Source organism: Ranitomeya imitator, chromosome 9 (genome assembly GCF_032444005.1).
Source record: "Ranitomeya imitator isolate aRanImi1 chromosome 9, aRanImi1.pri, whole genome shotgun sequence".
In the NCBI taxonomy this organism is placed as follows: domain Eukaryota; kingdom Metazoa; phylum Chordata; class Amphibia; order Anura; family Dendrobatidae; genus Ranitomeya; species Ranitomeya imitator.
The window spans coordinates 149,347,054-149,362,872 of NC_091290.1; the positions used below are offsets into that span (position 1 = coordinate 149,347,054).

Below are 15,819 nucleotides of genomic sequence, written 5' to 3' on the forward strand. Positions count from 1 at the left end.
CCCCCAATTATAACTGAAACCCTAATCCAAACACACCCCTAACCCTAATCCCAACAGTAACCCTAACCGCTGTATGGCGGCTCGTTTTTTGCGGAACAAGATGACGTTTTCAGCGGTACCATGGTTATTTATATCCATCTTTTTGATTGCGTGTTATTCCACTTTTTGTTTGGCGGTATGATAATAAATCGTTGTTTTTTGCCTTTTTTTTTACGGTGTTCACTGAAGGGGTTAACTAGTGTGACAGTTTTATAGGTCGGGATGTTACGGACGTGGCGATACTAAATGTGTACTTTTATTGTTTTTTTTTTTTATTTAGATAAAGAAATGTATTTATGGGAACAATATTTTTTTATTTAGGAATTTATTTTTTTTTTTTTCACATGTGAATATTTTTTTTTTTACACTATAACATTGCCTCAGGGGGGGACATCATGTTGTAGTGTAAGATCGCTGATCTGACACTTTGCTGTGCACTGTGTCAGATCAGCGATCTGACATGCACAGCAGGGAGGCTTCCCGGCGCCTGCTCAGGCGCTGTGAAGCCACGTCCCTACAAGACCTGGATGCAGCCCCGCGGCCATTTTGGATCCGGGCCTGCTGCAGGGAAGAGGTAAGAGACCCTCCCAGCAATGCGATCACATCGCGTTGCTCCGAGGGTCTCAGAGAAGTACACAGGGAGCCCCCTCCCTGCGCGATGCTTCCCTATACCGCCGGAACATTGCGATCATGTTTGATCGCAGTGTGCCGGGGGTTAATGTGCCAGGGGCGGTCCGTGACCGCTCCTGGCACATAGTGCCGGATGTCAGCTGCGATAGCTGACACCCGGCCGCGATCGGCCGCGCTCCCCCTGTGAGCGCGGCCGATCGCATATGAAGTACTATCCCGTTGGTGGTCATACGGGCCCACCCCACCTCGACGGGATAGTACGTCTAATGTCAGAAAGGGGTTAAAAATAAATAAGTACACATATTTGGTATCGCTACGTTCAGAAAATTCCAATCTATCAAAATATAAAATTCATTAATCCAATCGGTAAGCGGGCGTTGCGTGAAAAAAAAATTGAAACTCCGGAATGACAGGGGGTTTTTTTACAGCGGCATCATTGCAATAAGAGGCGATCAAAACATTGTATTTAGCCCAAAATGGTATAAGCAAAAACATAAGCTCAAGGCGCAAAAAATAAGCCCATATTGATTATAAAACGATCTCAAACATGTTTTAATAAACAGTGAAAATGTCAAAACATGTGTCACTGTCCAAATATTTCTGGACCTAGCCATATATAAGCCTAGGTAACTGCAAGCCTGGCGCCAGGAACTTTTCGCCTAGGCCACCCAATGGTCGTCTGCGTCTGGCACTGCACCCGGTGTAACCAGCTCCTCAGCATGACCATATACTGTATATGAGTAATGCTGTATCCTAATCTCTTCTGGTTACACTGATGATTTTTTTTAATCCTCTGACGCTTTTTGCAAATGCTTTAAACCAGGTAAGATTAAAAAGAAAATGGATCCCATAGACTTGTAATGCCCCTCATTCAGGGCTGCAGACGAGCAGCTTTGTCCCCATTTTTACATACCAATAGTCCACAATCCAGCTCGCTCCTGTCAGCCTTCAGCAGAATTAATGCTTTTATAGAGTTTTACAACCACTGCATAAAAAGCACCGGAATTTTTTTCTTTCCTCTGGCAGTACACGAGTTTCTAAATTGCGCAGGGCACTATTTGACTCTTCTCTGCGAGTATTATAATTCGACATCAAAGGGAAGTGTCTGCCAATCACCAGCTCCTTGCACTGAAAGCTTCAGATATGATGGAGAATAATAACTATAAAGATTAGTTTTATTGTTGGTTGTGCAGCTGAAAATTACTTCAGGTTTCTTTGGGATAGAGGGAAAAAAAGAATGAAAAAATAGATTTGCATCACATCAGTGGAGGAGACATCGACAAGGATAAAGGTTCATTCAACTGGGTGCAAACATTTAAGGTTGTTTACTATAGATGGAGTATATCCCTGTGCAAAACTGATGGTTCTCTTTGGCAAACAAGAACAATACACTGACCCATCCTTGTACTGGTTTGTGAGATGCCCTCCCTGGTCCACTATTCTTCTATAAGACAGATTAGAAGCATGGTTCTCTCGCTGTTTCCTCTACCTTTAGAGATAAAAGGTACTTAACCATGGTTCTTCCCATCCATAACACTGGCACATCGTTCTGATTGGCTTATGGCAAGGCTTTACCACATTTTATCAAATGTTCTGCTCATTTTGGTGTTTTCCTCTGGTACAGTTTTATGGCATGTTTATTAACCCCTTCATGCCGCGGCCCTTTTTCATTTTTGTGTTTTCGTTTTTCGCTCCCCTCCTTCCCAGAGCCGTAACTTTTTTATTTTTCCGTCAATATGGCCATGTAAGGGCTTGTTTTTTTGCGTGCCGAGCTGACGTTTTTAATGATACCACATTTGTGCAGATATGTTCTTTTGATCGCCCGTTATTGCATTTGAATGCAATGTCGCGGCGACAAAAAAAAACGTAATTCTGGTGTTTCAAATTTTTTTCTCGCTACGCTGTTTAGCGATCAGGTTAATGCTTTTTTTTTACTGATCGGGCGATTCTGAACGCGGCGATACCAAATATGTGTAGGTTTGATTTTTTTTTTATTATATTTTGCATGGGGCGAAATGGGGGTTATTTAAACTTTCATTTTTTTTTTTTTTTTCATATTTTTAAAAACATTTTTTTTTTACTTTTGCCATGCCTCAATAGCCTCCATGGGAGGCTAGAAGCTGGCACCACTCGATCGGCTCAGCTACATAACAGCGAACATCAGATCGCTGCTATGTAGCAGAAATGCAGGTGTGCTGTGAGCACCGACCACAGTGGGGCGCTCACAGCAGGCCGGCATCAGTAACCATAGAGGTCTCAAGGACCTCTATGGTTACCATCCTGACGCATCGCCGACCCCCGATCATGTGACGGGGGTTGGCGATGCGCTTCTTTTCCGGCCGCGCGACGGTTAAATGCCGCTGTCAGCGTTTGACAGCAGCATTTAACAGGTTAATAGCGGCGGGGGAATCGCGATTTCACCCGCCGCTATTGCGCGCACATGTCAGCTGTACAAAACAGCTGACATGTCTCGACTTTGATGTGGGCTCAACGCCGGAGCCCACATCAAAGGGGGAGACACGATATGAGCAGTACATGTACTGCTCATGTCATTAAGGGGTTTTAAACCTACCAAAAAAGTCTAAATTTGTTAGATCGGTGTTCACCAAAAGATATCTTCCCCAATTCTCCCATGGGAGCGATCACTCTTCTGAAATCTCCTGTGTCCCCTATGACTCCTCCGAAATTGGCTTTTCTCTAAAGGTACCTTCACACATAACGATTTTGTTAACAATATTGTTGCTTTTTGTGACATAGCAACGATATCGTTAACGAAATCGTTAAGCGTGACAGCGACCAACGATCAGGCCCCTGCTGGGAGATCGTTGGTCGCTGGGTATGATCAGGACCTTTTTTTGGTCGCTGATCACCCGCTGCCATCGCTGAATCGGCGTGTGACGCGCAGGGCCGCGCATGACGTCATCGCTGTGCTCTGCTTTACGGCTGGCCGGCGCTGACACAGTCAGTGCTGGAAGCTGACGCTGGGGGACGTGACAGACATCGGAATGTGAGTATGTACTGTTTTTTGCTTTTTCTTTTACTTTTACAATGGTAACCAGGGTAAATATCGGGTTACTAAGCGTGGCCCTGCGCTTAGTAATAATAATAATAATAATTTTTATTTATATAGCGCCAACATATTCCGCAGCGCTTTACAAATTATAGAGGGGACTTGCACAGACAATAGACATTACAGCATAACAGAAATACAGTTCAAAACAGATACCAGGAGGAATGAGGGCCCTGCTCGCAAGCTTACAAACTATGGGGAAAAGGGGAGACACGAGAGGTGGATGGTAACAATTGCTATAGTTATTCGGACCAGCCACAGTGTAAGGCTCGGGTGTTCATGTAAAGCTGCATGAACCAGTTAACTGCCTAAGTATGTAGCAGTACAGACACAGAGGGCTAATACTGCATAAAGTGAATGAGAACATAATGCGAGGAACTAGAGGCTACACAGGGATCGTTAGGTTAATGCATTGAGGTGGTAGGTCAGTCTAAACAAATGAGTTTTTAGGATTGAGGTGGTAGGTCAGTCTGAACAAATGAGTTTTTAGGGCACCCGATATTTACCCTGGTTACCCGGGGACTTCGGCATCGTTGAAGACAGTTTCAACGATGCCGAAGTCTTTCCCCTGATCGTTGGTCGCTGGAGAGAGCTGTCTGTGTGACAGCTCCCCAGCGACCACACAACGACTTACCAACGATCACGGCCAGGTCGTATCGCTGGTCGTGATCGTTGGTAAGTCGTTTAGTGTAACGGTACCTTTAGAAAAGAAAAGGATCGGAAGTCCGAAATCAGACATAGCAGATAGTTCTATCCCCCCAGATTAGAAATGCGGAAACTCCATCCAACAGAATGTTTACAGTCCGAGATGACCTTATCTCTGGCCTCCAAGCAGATTCTGGGAGAGCAAAGTGCTCGAATAAGGAGCACCCTTTTGCTGGTCCTTTAATTCCTTATTGCATTGTGAGCATGCACACGCAATGTTCCCTACTGAATACTGTAGAAAATGCAATGAAGGATTTCATCCTGATGCTGGCTACTCATAGCGTTTGGACATACTTTGTGGGCAAAGATAGCACAAAATGCGCTCCAGTACCACAGATGAAGACAGCAGGGGCAGCCCTAGTGTGTCCAGTAATGTATTGTCTCCTATCGTATATACTCCAGCCCCAATTTCTCCTATGTGATGTATATGCTCCTGCCAATGTATAGCCTATGTGATGTATATACCCTTTCCCTGGTGTCTCCTATGTGATGTTTATGCTGCTTCAGCCCCACAGTGTCTTCTATGAGATGTATATGCTGCAGCCCGATGTCTCCTATGTAATGTATATGCTCCAGCCTCAGTGTCTCCTATGTGATGTGTGTACTACAGACCTCCCACTGCTTGAGGGTATAAATGTAACATGACCATTCATGAATTTCCCACTTTGAAGAAACATATAGTGTAAAAAAAATATCTGTGTTTGGAACAACTTAGTGTCCTTTACAGAACTTATCGCAAAGAGTTGACTGTTCTCTAGGCCGAAGCAAAACAGAAAAAGCAGTTGCGAGTCGCAACGTTATCATTACCACATAACATCACAGCCACATCAAAGAGAAGAAGATCCAGTTATCACATTGGGGTGAGTTAATTAAATGTTTGACCAAATATTGCAGGATCATTTTCAAATTGATTATTTTGTGAAGCCCCTGAATTATGGTACAAATATCAAAAAAAAAAATTCCCACTCCTGCACTAGATAATCTATCAGGGAACAGTTGTCATGGTATAGGACATGGTTCATGTCCTGCTCAGGGTAAATATTGCTAGCCTCTCTTTGGATCTAGGAGGGTTATTTATGCACACTGCAGACTAGGATTCCCTGTCAGCTATGCTTTCGTTTAGCCTGTGTGTCTGACCCCTTGAATGTGTGCTCGGTTTGCATCTGATTGTTCTGCTGGCTTTCTGACATTTGGCTTCCTTTTCTGACTATCCCTCCGTCTCTCCCCTTTGTTACCATGTTATCTCTTGGTTTTGAACTTGGCCCATTTAACTACTCTCCAGTGTGTATCATCTCCTCTGCACCCCGGTGACTGGCACCGCCCTCAACCACCTCCTTCCCTGTCACATGGTTCAGGTCCTGTTTGCTACCCGGTGAGTTCCCCGCTGCTCTGCTGTCAGCTCCCTTGCTGCGGCGTGCTGCTCTTGCTGCAGCAGTAATACCCAGGAGTCGTGACAACAGAAAAAACTCATCATATTAGACTGTCGACCAAAACTGCAGCTATCGTCATTTTTTATTCGATTTTAATGTGCATGAGGGCCTTAAGAGGTTGTCTAATAAAACTACAACAATATGCAATTCATTGTGATGTGTTCCAACCTCACCAGGGCCAGCGTCAGCACCCGGTGTACCCGGGCAAATGCCGGGGCCCTGGCGAGACTGGGGGGCCTACTTACGCTGTCTGGGATACAGGCGACTCACCCCCCGCCAGCGCCGACTCACCCCCCGCCAGCGCCATCGCATTCAACTATACCAGCGTCTATGACGCCGGTACAGTTCAATGCAATGATGGAGGAGAGCGTCAGATGACGCTCCCTCTCCCATCATTCCCCTCTGCCTCTGACACTGCGGGTGCACGATGACGTCACATCATCGCGTACCTGCTGTGTGCCGGGCAGACTGCAGCTGCTGAGACTGGAGCCGAGCCTGGAGCTGCGCAGGGCACGAGTAGAGGTGAGGATTGTGTTGTTTTTTTTTTTAATTTATCAATGAGCAATAACTGGATTGTGGGCTATTCTCGGGGGGGGGCTACATTATGTTCTATGGGGGGCTGTATTACATTACATTCTATTGGGGGCTGCATTACATTATATGGGGGCTGTATTACATTCTATGGTGGGCTGTATTACATTCTATGTGGTGCTGTATTATAGTCTATGGGGTACTGTACTATATTCTGTGGGGGGATGTATTATATTCTATGGGGGGCTGTGTTACATTCTGTGGGGGGCTGTATTATATTCTATGGGGTGCTGTATTATATTATGTGGGGACTGTATTATGTTCTATAGGAGGGCTGTATTATATTCTATGGGGTGCTTATTATATTCTGTGGGTGGCTGTATTATATTCTATGGGGGGCTGCATTATACTCTATGAGGGGGATACCATATATTATATATGCAGGGGCTGCATTATATTCTCTTGGGGTTACATTATTCTCAGGAGGCTACAATATATTCTGTGGGGTGGCTGCATTATAATCTGTGAGGTGGCAGCATTATACTATATATGTGCTGCATTATACTGTATCGAGGACTATGTGGAATACATAATAATACATACATTATATGTGGAATACATTATACTATATGAATAACTATGGGGTGTATTATACTATGGGAAGTGAATTGTACTACATGGATGACTGGCGGTGCATTATACTATATGGAGCACTATGAGAAGTGTATTATACTATATGGAGGACTGAGCAGTGTATTTTAATATATGGAGAACTATGAGGAGTGTATTATACTATATGGAGGACTGAGAAGTGTATTATACTATATGGAGGACTCGGGAGTGTATTAATAATAATAATAATAATAATCTTTATTTTTATATAGCGCTAACATATTCCGCAGCACTTTACAGTTTGGCACACATTATCATCACTGTCCCCGATGGGGCTCACAATCTAGAATCCCTATCAGTATGTCTTTGGAATGTGGGAGGAAACCGGAGTGCCCAGAGGAAACCCACGCAAACACGGAGAGAACATACAAACTCTTTGCAGATGTTGTCCTAGGTGGGATTAGAACCCAGGACCCCAGCGCTGCAAGGCTGCTGTGCTAACCACTGCGCCACCGTGTATGTAGAACTGAGGAGTGTATTATACTATATGGAGGACTGAGGAGTGTATTACATATAGTAATAATACAGTATAATAATATAGTATAATACACTCCTGGGTCCTCCATATAGTATATTATACTATATGGAGGACCCAGGAGTGTATTAGACTATATGTAGGACTGAGGAGTGTATTATACTATATGGAGGACTGTGGTGAACTTTATAATATATGGAGGACTATGGGGTGTATTATACTATATGGAGGACTGAGAAGTGTATTATACTATATGGAGGACTGAGAAGTGTATTACACTATGTGGAGGACTCAGGAGTGTATTAGACTATATGTAGGACTGAGGAGTGTATTATACTATATGGAAGACTGAGAAGTGTATTATACTATATGGAGGACTCAGGAGTGTATTAGACTATATGTAGGACTGAGGAGTGTATTATACTATATGGAGGAATGTGGTGAACTTTATAATATATGGAGGACTATGGGGTGTATTATACTATATGGAGGACTGAGAAGTGTATTATACTATATGGAGGACTCAGGAGTGTATTAGACTATATGGAGGACTGAAGAGTGTATTAGACTATATGTAGGACTGAGGAGTGTATTATACTATATGGAAGACTGAGAAGTGTATTATACTATATGGAGGACTCAGGAGTGTATTAGACTATATGTAGGACTGAGGAGTGTATTATACTATATGGAGGAATGTGGTGAACTTTATAATATATGGAGGACTATGGGGTGTATTATACTATATGGAGGACTGAGAAGTGTATTATACTATATGGAGGACTCAGGAGTGTATTAGACTATATGGAGGACTGAAGAGTGTATTATACTATATGGAGGACTGTGGTGATCTTTATAATATATGGAGGACTATGGGGTGTATTATACTATATGGAGGACTGAGAAGTGTATTATACGATATGGAGGACTCAGGAGTGTATTAGACTATATGTAGGACTGAGGAGTGTATTATACTATATGGAGGACTGTGGTGAACTTTATAATATATGGAGGACTATGGGGTGTATTATACTATATGGAGGATTGAGAAGTGTATTATACTATATGGAGAACTCAGGAGTGTATTAGACTATATGTAGGACTGAGGAGTGTATTATACTATATGGAGGACTGTGGTGAACTTTATAATATATGGAGGACTATGGGGTGTATTATACTATATGGAGGACTGAGAAGTGTATTATACTATATGGAGGACTCAGGAGTGTATTATACTATATGTAGGACTGAGGAGTGTATTATACTATATGGAGGACTGTGGTGAACTTTATAATATATGGAGGACTATGGGGTGTATTATACTAAACAAACAAAATGCGGCCTATTCATCAAGTTGTATGCATACAGGTGCTGTTCACAAAATTAGAATATCATCAAAGTTAATTTATTTCTGTTCCTCAATATAAAAAATGAAACTCCATATTATATAGTCATTATAAACATGGTGATCTATTTCAAGTGTTTATTTCTGTTAATGTAGATGATTATGGCTTACAGCCATTGAAAACCCAAAAGTATTCTATAATGTTGATTTGTCTCTAATATTACAGGTACTGATAACCTGAGACCTGTGGACCTTAGATCACCAGAGTTAGCCATCTGCTAAAGCACAGGATCTACATGTCACCTAATCCAAGAGTGACACAGTGCAGAAACGCCACTATCAGGACTTATTTTCCAGAACACACACGTGGACTAGTAAGTGACTAAGTGACCAATCATTACTATATATTAGGTCGGAGTTCCGCTTGCGAGAACCTCGCATCGTTTCACTCTGCACAGCCGCCCATTCTGTGGACAGGAGTGTGCAGCTGTATAGAAATATGGGCGTTTCAGGTGATGTAATGCAAGGCTCACGCATCACTCTCGCATAATTGGAATATAAGGGGTTGACTTATATAAAGCCCCTCTGCTGTATGATATTGTTGAATTTACAATAGCTATCACTCATGTAAGAAGTTAAATCTAGCATTGTACTATACCTATATTTATCTGCTGTATCTGTGCATCATGAATCATGGTATGTTCTAAGGGGGGGGGGCACTGAGACTCTTTCGCCCGGGGCCCTCAAAAACCTGGAGCCGGCCCTGAACCTCACCACTGTTCTCCCTCATGATCACACAATACTTTGATGTTCTCTGATTTTATCACTTGTTCATTTCAGTCAAAGGTCATTTTTTGCAAGCCTCATACAAAGACGTTATCAGGCGATAAATTATAACATATCCATCAGTTGTTTTCAGAAAGAGCTGAAGAGAATATGACCATAGGACACACCAACAGACACAGGTTTTTTTGCTGCCTGAAACTTAACAAAGAAAGTTGGGCTGTCACATTTTGACTAAAGCAGACAAATTAATTTTCCCTCCGGATCATGTCAGAAGACTGACGGAGTGGCAGCAGTAGTGAACAACCCTCTTATCCTAAGCGGGATGCCCACAGATCTGTCCTAGATTTCTGCTATGATAATCATGATCCCTTATATTGAATTCGAATTCCGTTTATCTATGAATGGAGATACAACCAAAGGGAGATTTGGAGATTTGAACCTTTCTAACCCTAACCCTACAAGGAACCTCATCTATGAAGATACAGTGTACTACCCTAATATGAACACTTCAACCTTCAATTACTGTAGTATGGATACTGGCTGGGATAACAGTGAGTCCCCTTGAGTCCCAATACATATGCATGTTCAGTATGAGCAGCTGCAAGACATCCCTGACGGTGGCTTATCTCTCTAAAGGATAAAAAAGATTCATCATTTAGCATTACTGCTCTAGAAAATATGAAAAATTGAGAATGCTTAGTGCATAAATTGGACAATTCATGTGTACCGGGCAGCTGCGATAAGGCAATTCTCGTTGCTGGGACCTATCCTATTTGAGACTGCTCTCATGGGCTGATAGCCTACATTTATATGGGAAGGTACGGGAATATCCTGCAGTAATTTATTTAATTTATTATTTATTATGCTTTTCTTATATAGCTCTATCATATTCCGCAGCGCTTTACATACATTATCATCGCTGTAATTAAAACCGCCAGAAGCTGAGGGATGGAGTGCTCAGTCATGGAATCTATGTATACAAATATCAAAAGACTGACCATATCCCCATATACAGTATAATTCACAAAATAAAGTAGCACTCTATAGCGTATAGCATGCAGACATGAAATATATGGCAATTACAGCTCTACAAAATCTGAAAAATCTAAAATACTTAGCAAATAAATTAGCCAATTAATGTGTACTCGGCAGCTGAGATAAATGTAGTCTATCATCCCATGAGAGGAGTTTCAAATAGGATAGGTCCCAGCAACGAGAATAGCCTTATCACGGCTGCCGGGTACTCATTAATTGGCAAATTTATGCAAAAAAGTATTCATTTTTCATATTTTCTACAGCAGTAATAAAATTCAAATTTCATATATTTCATGTTTGCATGCTATAGCGCTACAGAGTGCTACTTTATTTTTTTAGCTATTTGAGCACTAGTAATGATATCACAAAGATAAGTACCTTTCTAGCAATAGCCTTATCAATTATGCCTTCTAATATGACTTATATTTGACTACTCCAATATATATAACAGAGTAACTATTGTTACTCTGTTGTCAGGTATCCCAGGACCAGGGGCTCCTTCCCCGTCCCTAATGCTAGGAACGCCTTAGCTCGCCTGTTCCCTGGATTACTTCAGATGGTGAAGACGCCGGGGCCACGTACGTTGCCTTAGCTCTTGAATCCCTCCTCAGTCTGTACCCTTCCCCCACCCAGGGAAGAGGGGAGTAGTAGTGTACCATAATACATCACCCAGCCTAACAAGGTAATATAAACAGGGATAAAGGAAAATACCCATCATACAAATATACTCACACAAAAAAACAGAGGTGAACACCGGGGAGTGGAGGATAGGGTAAAACCAAAGTAGGAGAAGGAGGGGAATTAGAACACACTGAAAACCTAGCAACAGTCTCAGATAAATCCACCAAATGCCTTAAACAACAACCACAAACCACCATCTCCTAATCATGCAGCATAAGCTAGCTTTGGCAATGAGTGCTAGCCAGGGCACAGATTATATAAGAGATTGGAGTGGCTAACAGTGAGCAGATGAGAGCCTGATTGCAGGAAAGCTTCCAAGAGCTCTCATAGAGCAGATTAACCCCTGAAGTGCTAAAAGAAACTTGCACTTGTCACGACACAGCTGTTTGGTGACCCTAGACCAGGGGCTCCTTCCCTGTTACTAACACTAGCTCGCTCTGCTCCCTGGGATACTTCAGATGGCGAAGGTGCCGGGCCTCCGCCCTTGCCTTATCTCCTAATTTAGCCTTCCGTCTGTTCTCCTCCACCTCCCAGGTAAGATGGGGCGCTACTGTGCACCGTAGTACACCAACCTGGCAAACACAGCAACACGGACAAGGGTTAACAGAAAACTCCAGGCATACAAAATATTCACTCACATGTAACAGAGAAATGTACCGGGGCATACAGGTAGGGGAATAAACAAACACAGAGAAGTGTAGGGAATTACCACACATAGAAACCAAGCAACAGTCACTAATAACTCCTTCAACTCTCCTTCTCATATGTTCTCCTCTCCCACCGATAGCCATGCAGCAAATACTAGCTCTGAAGAGGATTAGTAACGGAGCCCAACATGGCCGATTAACCCCTGTTCTGCCAGAAGAAATAAGCACATTTAAAATGAACTGCTTCTCAGCACCGGAGTAGGAGCAATCAGACGCTGCGGTCTTCTGGCTTGACACTGTCGCAGTAACTTCATGACAGCACTGTTTAATATGAAGGTGAAGTGCTTCTAAACAGTGCAGGAGTAGGAGAAATCAGATATTGCGCTCTTCTGGCTCCCCTCTGTCCAGTTAAAGAGAATCTGTCACCCCATTTTTCACATATAAGCTAAGGCCACCGCCATCAGGGGCTTATCTACAGCATTCTGTAATGCTGTAGATAAGGCCCCCCGATGTAACCTGAAAGATAAGAAAATTAAGTTAGATTATACTCACCCAGGGGCGGTCCGGTCCGATGGGCGTCTCGGTCCGGGTCCAGCGCTTCCCATCTTCATACGATGTCATCCTCTTCTTTGCTTCCTGTCGCGGCTCCTGCGCAGGCGTACTTTATGAGCCCTGTTGGGGGCAGAGCAAAGTACTGCAGTGCACAGGCGCTGGGCCTCTATGACCTTTCCCGGCGCCTGCACACTGCAGTACTATGCCCTCAACAGGGCAGATAAAGTACGCCTGCGCAGAAGCCGCGACAGGAAGCAAAGAAGACGACGACATCGTATGAAGATGGGAAGCACTGGACCAGACCGCGACGCCCATCGGACCGGACCGCCCCTGGGTGAGTATAATCTAACTTGTTTTTCTTATCTTTCAGGTTACATCGGGGGCTTATCTACAGCATTACAGAATGCTGTAGATAAGCCCCTGATGGCAGTGGCTGAAGCTTATAGGCAAAAAATGGGGTGATAGATTCCCTTTAAACTCGTGGGAGTAACTTAGAGTTACCGAGGGAGAATAATCGAGCAGCGGGAATGCCATTATCGCTAAGGCAGACAAAAGAACATAAGGCTAATTTTTTTAATTTTGGGGGGGATTTACCCCTAGATAGAAGATACTTTTTTTTTATCTGCACAATGTCACTGTCTTTTTTTTAGAGGGTTATTCTTTCATAGGTATTTTGGGTATTAAGCACTTTTTTTTTTTAATTGCTTAGACCCTGAATGTTCAGTCATATCATTAGGGTGACCTAGGTTTACCAAGTTATAGCTGTCATGGAGCGGGGGTGCCACTGTCGCTGACAATTTAGTGTGCCAACTCGGCTGTAAGGTTGTCAATTATTTAGGTATATCTAGGGAATATTAGCCTTTGATACCCAAAAGGGAAAAAAAGGGAGGAGGGATAGAGGGTACATTCGCAATTAAATTGTACCATTATATCAAATAGAGAGTTACCCTATTTTTTATTTCGGGTTTGGGTTTGTTGTTTTGTGTGTATTCTCTAATTTTAATGTACAGTGCCATGTGAAAGTATTTGGCTCCCTGGAACTTTTCAACCTTTTCCCACATATCATGCTTCAAACATAAAGATACCAAATGTAAATTTTAGATGAAGAATCAACAACAAGTGGAACACAAATGTAAAGTTGAACGAAATTTATTGGTTATTTTTAAATTTTTGTGGAAATTCAAAAACTGAAAAGTGGGGCGTGCAATATTATTCGGCCCCTTTAACTTAATACTTTGTTGCGCCACCTTTTGCTGCGATTACAAGTCCCTTGGGGTCTGTCTCTATCAGTTTTGTACATCGAGAGACTGAAATTCTTGCCCGTTCTTCCTTGGCAAACAGCTCGAGCTCAGTGAGGTTTGATGGAGATCATTTGTGAACAGCAGTTTTCAGCTCTTTCCACAGATTCTCGATTGGATTGAGGTCTGGACTTTGACTTGGCCATTCTAACACCTGGATACGTTTATTTGTGAACCATTCCATTGTAGATTTTGCTTTATGTTTGGGATCATTGTCTTGGAAGACAAATCTCCGTCCCAGTCTCAGGTCTTTTGCAGACTCCAACAGGTTTTCTTCAAGAATGGTCCTGTATTTGGCTCCATCCATCTTCCCATCAATTTTACCCATCTTGCCTGTCCCTGCTAAGAAAAGCAGGCCTATGATGCTGCCACCACCATGTTTGACAGTGGGTATGGTGTGTTCAGGGTGATGATCTGTGTTGCCTTTACGCCAAACATATCGTTTGGCATTGTTGCCAAAAAGTTCAATTTTGGTTTCATGTGACCAGAGCACCTTCTTCCACATGTTTGGTGTGTCTCCCAGGTGGCTTGTTGTAAACTTTAAACAACACTTTTTATCGATATCTTTGATAAATGGCTTTCTTCTTGCCATTCATCCATAAAGGCCAGATTTGTGCAGTGTACGACTGATTGTTGTCCTATGGACAGACTGTCCCACCTCAGCTGTAGATCTCTGTAGTTCGTCCAGAGTAATCATGGGCCTCTTGGCCGCATCTCTGATCAGTCTTCTCCTTGTTTGAGTTGAAAGTTTAGAGAGACGGCTGAGTCTTGGTAGGTTTGCAGTGGTGTGATATTCCTTCCATTTCAATATGATCACTTGCACAGTACTCCTTGGGATGTTTAAAGTTTTGGAAATCATTTTGTATCCAAATCCAGCTTTAAACTTCTCCACAACAGTATTAGGCATTTAGGTCAACATTGGATCATTCAGAGATCCACAGTAACATAGTAACATAGTTAGTAAGGCCGAAAAAAGACATTTGTCCATCCAGTTCAGCCTATATTCCATCATAATAAATCCCCAGATCCACATCCTTCTACAGAACCTAATAATTGTAAGATACAATATTGTTCTGCTCCAGGAAGACATCCAGGCCTCTCTTGAACCCCTCGACTGAGTTCGCCATCACCACCTCCTCAGGCAAGCAATTCCAGATTCTCACTGCCCTAACAGTAAAGAATCCTCTTCTATGTTGGTGGAAAAACCTTCTCTCTTCCAGACGCAAAGAATGCCCCCTTGTGCCTGTCACCTTCCTTGGTATAAACAGATCCTCAGCGAGATATTTGTATTGTCCCCTTATATACTTATACATGGTTATTAGATCGCCCCTCAGTCGTCTTTTTTCTAGACTAAATAATCCTAATTTCGCTAATCTATCTGGGTATTGTAGTTCTCCCATCCCCTTTATTAATTTTGTTGCCCTCCTTTGTACTCTCTCTAGTTCCATTATATCCTTCCTGAACACCGGTGCCCAAAACTAGACACAGTACTCCATGTGCGGTCTAACTAGGGATTTGTACAGAGGCAGTATAATGCTCTCATCATGTGTATCCAGACCTCTTTTAATGCACTCCATGATCCTGTTTGCCTTGGCAGCTGCTGCCTTGCACTGGCTGCTCCAGGTAAGTTTATCATTAACTAGGATCCCCAAGTCCTTCTCCCTGTCAGATTTTCCCAGTGGTTTCCCGTTCAGTGTGTAATGGTGATACTGATTCCTTCTTCCCATGTGTATAACCTTACATTTATCATTATTAAACCTCATCTGCCACCTTTCAGCCCAAGTTTCCAACTTATCCAGATCCATCTGTAGCAGAATACTATCTTCTCTTGTATTAACTGCTTTACATAGTTTTGTATCATCTGCAAATATCGATATTTTACTGTGTAAACCTTCTACCAGATCATTAATGAATATGTTGAAG

The 15,819-nt window shown here is 42.7% G+C and overlaps 1 long non-coding RNA gene across 1 annotated transcript in view; it reads left to right on the forward strand.

Annotated features, from left to right (window-relative positions):
• The first annotated feature begins 9,139 nt into the window (after positions 1-9,139).
• Positions 9,140-15,819, forward strand: part of LOC138649206 (uncharacterized) — a 247,935-nt gene continuing 241,255 nt past the window's right edge. The window contains exon 1 of the long non-coding RNA XR_011315268.1: positions 9,140-9,271. This is a non-coding gene — a long non-coding RNA (uncharacterized lncRNA). The remainder of the gene's footprint in view (positions 9,272-15,819) is intronic.